Genomic DNA, 8,178 nt, shown 5'->3' on the forward strand with positions numbered 1-8,178 from the left:
TTTATTTTTGTACATATTGTAATATTATCCGAAATGATTATTAGTATTTTGTAGATGTAAGTCTAGAAGACCTTTATATTTGAACTGTTCAGATTTCAAAAAAAGGTTTCTGAGAATCGATCGGTCAACCGCAATCATAACCCCCATGCTAAGTTAATAGTCTAGTTGAAATTTGTTACAGGAATAAGCAAATGCCGCTTTTGACTTACAAACAACAAGGGTGACCTAATTCACCACATGATTCATGAGCATCGAAAATAGGTACATACGCTCCATTGTACACGTTTCATCGCACAGCAGGTTGCCATTCTTTCCATCGAGGTGATTGATTTCATGTCAATACGTAAAATTTAGGTGAAATTCCATCGGACTTTGTACTATGCAGGATGAGATCACAACCGATTCACCTTATGTTTATCAATGAAAACCCTTATCGCCCGGTCAAATGATGCATATCGCTTATCAGACCAGTTGCGTCGCAGAAGGTTTTGGGCAAATATGAACTATAGATAAAATTTGGAGGCCTGTATGTGTTAATAGTCGAGTAGATGACGATGCGTACGAATTTGCGTTTGTATAACATTTCAATAAATCATAAATCAAGACTTTATTTTTAATATATTTTCAAATTAAGACCACAACGATCTGTCATTGTACGTAAAGATCCACTTCCAATCTATTTCACTAGTGACACATTCATGCATTTGCTACGCAGTCCTCAACTACAAAATCGACTAAACGTAAACATGATAAACCTTTTGATCGGCGCAAACATGTAATATGGAGACCCTTAAGACGTCTCAGATAAAACCATTTGTTTCATCAAATAACAGTATGAGTCAAATGTAGTACAGACCCCAATTGATTTTGGCAACACGTTCGAGAGATTTATGTTACCGAAATCTAATGTTTCCAAAATCGAATGGTTTTTGTTTTCTAATGAAACTTTACAATTCTTCACTTATTGAGACACTATACACACTATGACACTTTTAAAGCAGATTTTGAAATCTAGGCGTCTCTTCTGATCAAAAAAATTACGCTGTTTTTGCGATTTTTTAAAGTCGGTTTCGGGGTCTAACCAGTATTTTACTCGGTTTATAAGCAAATTTTAAAAATTCAAAATTTGTTTTATGGTGGAATTCTAGTGCAAAGGTTCATCTACAACTCTGCCTTACAGTCGTTGTTTGAATTTCACTAATTACGGAGCTATAGCACTAGTAGCAGTAACTTATACTAAATGATTGGACTTTTTTATCATTCTATATAAGTTACTGTAACTGGCGTCTTAATTCCTTCAAAAGTGGAATTCGATCATCGAACTAATCGGCAAATAACCATTAAAATAGTAGATCAGATCTTATAACAGATAAATTCTTATAAAACTTCAACATAGAAAGATAGCCGGACATAACGGACCAGTAATGCAAATTTGTGATCAAATGGTTAAGCATCCAATTTTATCATCCCCTGGAACCAGTTTAACATCAGATCACCAATCACCACCGTTTTGGGATTAGGAAAGCAAGCATCTTTTTAAAGCAGAAAACAAATATGTTTTCCTGGTAATAATTTGAGATATTGTGAAATATTCAGTTTTTGCTAATTCTGTTCCGATAACGATAAAAATAAAGGTGATATGAGCACACCCCCAGCTTAATCATACATCAGCTATATCCGATCAATGTACGAAGTATATTATTTGCGATAATGTGATAAGTCAACCCGGTAAGCTTAGGTTGAGGTTCATTGAGTTGTTTTTGTCAATACTTATTTTTGTATATCGTGCACCCCCGATAGTAGATTCGTTTTTTCTGAACACTTTTAAATTTGACCATCGATAATTTGCATATAAATAAAATTAAAATCAATTCATACTAGACCCCAAATATATGACAAATGCGACTGGAAAATATTAAATGAATGAAAACTAGCAAAATCTTTCGCGCATCATGAGTATTGAAAACTCGACCTGGCCGATTATACCTGATGGACACCCCACAGCAGCATGTCGAGAAATGAAATGTTGATAGAGCAAAAAACTAGAAGTTACTACAAGACTGGGATGGGGACTCATGCACTTCACGTGTTCAGCCTCTATCAAGCACTGCTAGTTCGCTACATTCTTCTCTTCGAAGCATTTTTTTTAACGTTGCACGTCTCGTGATCTTCAATGCTCACGTCTCTACATTTCTGAACCATTCAGCTCACGAAGTGCTCGCTACCTACTCAGATAGAATTGGAATTTTATTGCGCATAGTCTCCAGCGGTGGATCTAGGCTACTCTGGCTAGAAGCTTCCCGGTGGTGGAAACTCCCCCTGATCGCGGACTACTCAGATGATCCCCGGCGGCAGGTCTATCCTACTCCAACAGGGAGTTCCCCAGCGTTGGAATTTCCCTCGGAACCGACGATTCGCTTCCGTGTAAGGCTTGTTGAATATCCTTTACCACTTTTAACATCTTTTTGGTGTTTTCTAGATCGGCGCAGATCTGGAGCCCTTTCTTACTTCAGCGAGTGACCGGTCGAGTGCCGATAAGTCGGTCCTGAGATTCAAGGAGAAGCGTAGCGTCCGGTTCAATGGTACTCGGCGACACAAAACCAGTACTACAGTCGACTCTCTACATCTCGATGTTCTATATCTCGATATCTCTCCCTATGTCGACGGTTTCTTCAGTCCCTTCAAATTACATACATTTGGGCTTTCCACATCTCGATAACCACCCTATCGCGATATTTCTTTATCTCAATGTGTTCTGATCATATTTTGTTCAGGATCCACTCTCCTTATGTCGATATGTTAAAGTTTTTAGGCTACTAGACCATATTTGGGACAATAGGAAAACACATCAACAACAGGAAACGAAATTTGTTTTGTTGTCGTTTTTCATAGCAACAAGTATTTTTGGATCTAGTAACCATTTCAATTTCCCTTCCATACCTCGAAGTCTCCCTAGTCCCTATCTCGATGGTCCCTTCAATATCGAGAAGTGGAGAGGCAACTGTATAACGTGTTACGATCCACTCGGCCTAGCCCCGACGATGAATCTAGGCAACTCCGACTAGAAGCTCCCCGGCGGCGGAAACTCTCCGAAACCAATATTCTGTAATCTGGAGCAATTATGCTCCTGGCTCGATCGCGGTTTACTCAGATAGTCCCCGGCGGCGGATCCATCCTACTCCGACAGGAAGTTCCATGACGACGGATGCTCCCCCGTAACCGACCATGCTACTATGATCGGACAGGTCAGTCAAAGGGAGGACTTTGCTTGCCCGAAATTGTGCAGATACTTTCTGAAATATCCATGGCCCGACAGGAATTGTGTAAGGAAGAAGTTGGCTTTTGCGTTTTTTCTTTCCACCCACAACGACAGGTTCAGAATGAGGCAATATGTCCACCTTCCTTTCGAACTGCTGTTCCAAGCAAGTTTCCACTTCTGCTTCGAATCGTCTCTCGCAATCATACGAGCACAAACCGTTCATTTTAGTCTGTAGCACTCACAGTCTTCCTACAATAAAATGTTTATGGGGGTCATTCCTACAATGACACAAACCGCATCCATCGATATGGTACAATACGCACTTGCTTCTATCATGGCCCTCAGCCTATGGGTGCACGACTCCGATAGCCATTAGACGAAACACGTTGTTCAACTTTCTGCTATTACGTTTCGTCTTGAGTGCAGCTCCCCAGGCTGGAGCTCCGTACCTCAGTTTTGAGGACTTACGGTCGCTAGAAAATGCCAACCGGCATTATGCCGACAATGATCTACCTTGTTCAAATGGCCTTAACCTATTAGTAGCTTTTATTTCATAACCCTCATTTGCCCGGATCAATAACCTTATGTACTTATGTACTATTTTTGTATTTAATGTTGAGCGTTTTGTATGTTTTGATCATGAATTGTCGACTATTGGAGTAAAACCGGTGGAAAGCTGGATTTTGGACTTACAACAATTTCGAGAGTCGCTGGCTTTCTGAATTACGAAGTTTCCTCGGCTTCATCACGTATGTGGGAAGGTTTATTCCACACTTGGCAACTAAAACAGATCCTCTTAGAAACTTGCTGCGAGGTGATAAGAAATTCAATTGGACACTCATCAAAAAACTTTTGAAGGCATTAAACGAGCGGTGGTAGATATCAAGCATTTAGGGTTCTTCAGTCCTCGGATACTACGATCTTGGTTGCGGATGCTAGTCCAACAGGGTTGGGAGCCGTTCTGTTGCAACAAGATAAGACAGGGGATCGTCGCATAATTTCATACGCAAGCAACGCACTGACAGACTTGGAGCGAAAATACTTTCAGACCGAACGCGAAGCGCTCGCATTGCAATGCATTGGTATGGACAGTTGATCACTTTAAGCTGTTGCTGTAATTTGCAAGGTACAAAATTCAAGTTGCTGACAGACTGCAAGTCACTCCAGTTTTTATTCAGCCCACGCTCCAAGCCCTGTATGAAAATCGAACGCTGGGTACTACGTCTACAGTCCTAAAGCTATGAGCAACGAATCTAACCGATGCTCTTTCTAGATTGGCAGTGTTGGAGCCAAAACCTTTTGATTTGGAAGGTGAGGATAAATTTCGTTTTATGACTGGAAATATTACACCGATAGTAGTAACTGTGCTGGAAATACGTGAGGAAACAAAGAAGGATGAGACAATCGTTGAAGTTTGCCAGGCTCTTGATAATGGTAATTGGACCGAAAAATCTAAATGCTGTAAGCCATATGCAATGCAACTCTGCAGTTTCTCTGATATGCTATTGAGAGGTGGAAGAATTATTGTCCCATGTTCACTCCAACCGAAGGTGCTTGAGTTAGTAGTTATGAAAAAAAGATGAAGGCAAAAAGTGTGGTGGCCGTCAGTGGATAAAGAAGTTTAGAAACTTTAAGTTTCCATCACTTCCGGACATTGGATTGAAGGCGCCAGAAGAGGCACGTGACAAAGATCAAGAGCGGAACCTAGCTCGCTGAAACGTTGAAGGAAAACAAATTATCGAGCAATTTCGGAACTAAAGAATTTGTCATCAAGAAGTGAAACGGATCAGATGTTACGATTGAGTCAACCGAAACAGGAAGGACGTTTCATCCTAACGTATCCCATCTTAAGCCGTTACTACGATCCCAAACCCAAACCGAAGACTTGAAGGTAGGAGAGCAAAACGAATCGATGGAAGCTCAGAATGATTGAGAACATATCGTACAGCAAAAATCAACCACCGAGCAACACCGACCCAAGCGCGAGGTGAAACGACTGAGATATCTGCAAGACTTCGATGTTGGTAGAGTTCAAGACTAGTAAGAACAAGTGGGATACCATAGGGAACGCTATCTGCGAGTAGTACATACACTTTGATACACGTTTATATTATACACTAATACAAGTGAGCATTGGTAAGATATTTAGCGGACTACGAATAAAGAAGTTACTTTTTGTGAGACTGTTGATCGAAGCACACGCGTTTCATTTCTTTGGTGTCCGATATTCCACATACCTACACCGCGGCTTTATTTATGTCAATTTAGAGATTTACGTGTTTTTATGCTCTTTTGATCTATACGTTCCGCCTTCATTTCATGCCAACCTAAAACTGTGTGCTCAAATTGCTCTTCTGTCCTGAAAGGGCCAACCTTGTAAAAGACCTACATAACAATCTGTTCCAGAAAATTTGGAAAGATTCAACTTTTTGCAACACAATAAATATGAAACTACGTAAATAATAAAAAACCACAAGTAAGCTCTGCTGACAACTAGTGATTGTGATAGATTTCTACATAATAATTTCATTTTTTGAAAAATAATAATTATAAAGTTTGCTTCGCTAACTCGATATCCTGCTTACTCAATCTTCTTCTTCTTATTGACGTTACATCCCCCATTGGAACATTTTCGCGTCGCAGCTTAGTGGTTTCAGCACTTCCACAGCATTCAACTGCGCCAAGTTACCAATTTCACATTCGTATATCATGAGGCTAACACGGTGAAATGTATGCCCAGGAAAATCGAGAAAATTTCCAACCTGCAAATTTCCTAGACCGGAAATCGAACCCAGCCACCTTCAGCGTGGTTTTGCTTTGTAGCCGCGCATCTTACCGCACGGCTGAGGAAGGTCCACTCTTACTCAATGGTGTCTTCAATATCGAGTTCACCACTGTAATCAAAATTGCAAAATAGCACTAAAAAATAAAAAGCACTCAGCAAACAAATTCATAATCACTCTCATCAAATTCTTGTTTCTACTCACAGTAACCGTCACCTCACAACATTTTATCTTAGTCATAGCGTCTCGTCTTCTATCGAAGCAGTGTGCCGTGGCGGACGACTGCTTCGATAGAAGACGAGACGCTATGACAATTGTGCCAGATGATCGAAATCATCCGATAATCCCAGGAGCCAATGAGAACGCGGCGAAACACTACTCCACCCTGACCACGAACAGACGAGCGGGAAAATTTATACACGCTACAAAAATGTCACACATGTGTGCTGAATCAATCTAGCTCTTTTCCATTTCCATATAAAACTCGGCTTTATTGATTTAAAAACTTCTCAAATCTAAATAACGAAATGAATAGTAATGAACTTAAGATATATGATCCATATCAGCATTCATGAATGTTGCCCGCTAAGTCTAACCCGCTGTGTATAAACCAGTTCTTCAGTATGAAATGCCACAATCAGCGAGTTGAGTTCCACCACGAACGGCGCGCGCTCAATCACTCTCCCGAAGGATGATGTTGATGGCCTCTATTTCCGCGCTTCATCTTCCTGCTTTCGGCTGAGTTGGGCTGCGCGCGGTGCGAATGTTCACTCCAAAATTTCTAACGCCGCCGTTACATAATCATGCTGGGAATTGTCTTACATCATACGATTGTGTTGCGAACCAGATTAAACCCACCGCGCGGATGGCTTCCATAGTCTGGTTGTTATGCGATGGAGCGCGATTTTGTCAGCTGAAATTTTTACTGACCGGTTAGCAGGTTGGTAGAGGATGTCTTATCTTCACAGTGTTCGGAATCAGTCGCAGGTGATAACAACCGGCAGAAAGCAAATTGTATCGGTGAAACAAATACGATTGTTCGAATTAGAATGTGATTCATTTTATATCTAGTTGACTATATTTTGTTATCTTTCAACTAAGAAATCCGCATTAAGTTGCTAATACATGCTTAATCACTAAAGTGGATGATTATACTAACTTGTTATCTATATACTTGGAATTGGAACACGTAGTAGGATGTCCAATGTCCAAAAATTATGGTGTTCAACTTGGATCGAACTTGAAACAAGAGATAAATATTATCTGACTGATGAACTTCCGCATACATTTCTTTACCATTTGTACTGATAAATCGCGAAACAAGTTTAGACGAGGCTGCACTTTTGATAATCCTTAAAGACTACATTTTATTCATTCAAAACCAGCCATTAGTTCTCTAACCGATTTTCCGTATACATAGGGTAATTCGTCAAATATTGAACGCCTGTTTATTTCTTTCTAGATGTTCAACTATAAGCATGAGTTTAAGCCGTTCAACAGCTATCTCTCCTTGTACAACTACTGTCGACAGTGTGTAAGTTTGAAGAAAAAATCAGATCATTTATTGAGAAGTAATAAGAGTACATTTATTTTTAATTTATTTTTTGGTTTCTATTGTTCTAATAATTTTAAATTATACTTCATATTCATTTCTTACGGTTTTATAATGATGTCTGGGATATGAGGAACCTATTTTGAACTACTTTAACTTTTATTCGTTATATTTTACCATGGGGGATGGTAAATATGTAATATTAGACAGCAAGCTTATATCTCAAGGCAATGGCGATCTACGGTTGACAGTAATTTCAGCAAAACATTACACTTAGTCACTGTTTTTTGTCAATCTATTTCCTGGAAATAGGCTTGCTGTCTAGAGTCAAGTCGGTGTAGTCATCCTCGTTAGCCATTAAGGGAGAATTTTTAATCATCAACCGAAGCAAGTATGGAAGTAGGGGAGTAGGGGAAGATTCTGGCCGGAGACTTAGCCGCGTTGTTAAAGATCTTCCAGCTTGTGGGGTATTCAGTCAGAACTCGTAGAAGTTTGTCCACAATCGCTCTGATCACTCTATCTTTGTAGACAAGAAAGGTGTCTGCAAACAGAAACAAGAAACCACCAGAACCTTAATCTGGCAT

This window comes from Armigeres subalbatus, chromosome 2 (genome assembly GCF_024139115.2).
Source record: "Armigeres subalbatus isolate Guangzhou_Male chromosome 2, GZ_Asu_2, whole genome shotgun sequence".
NCBI classification, from domain to species: domain Eukaryota; kingdom Metazoa; phylum Arthropoda; class Insecta; order Diptera; family Culicidae; genus Armigeres; species Armigeres subalbatus.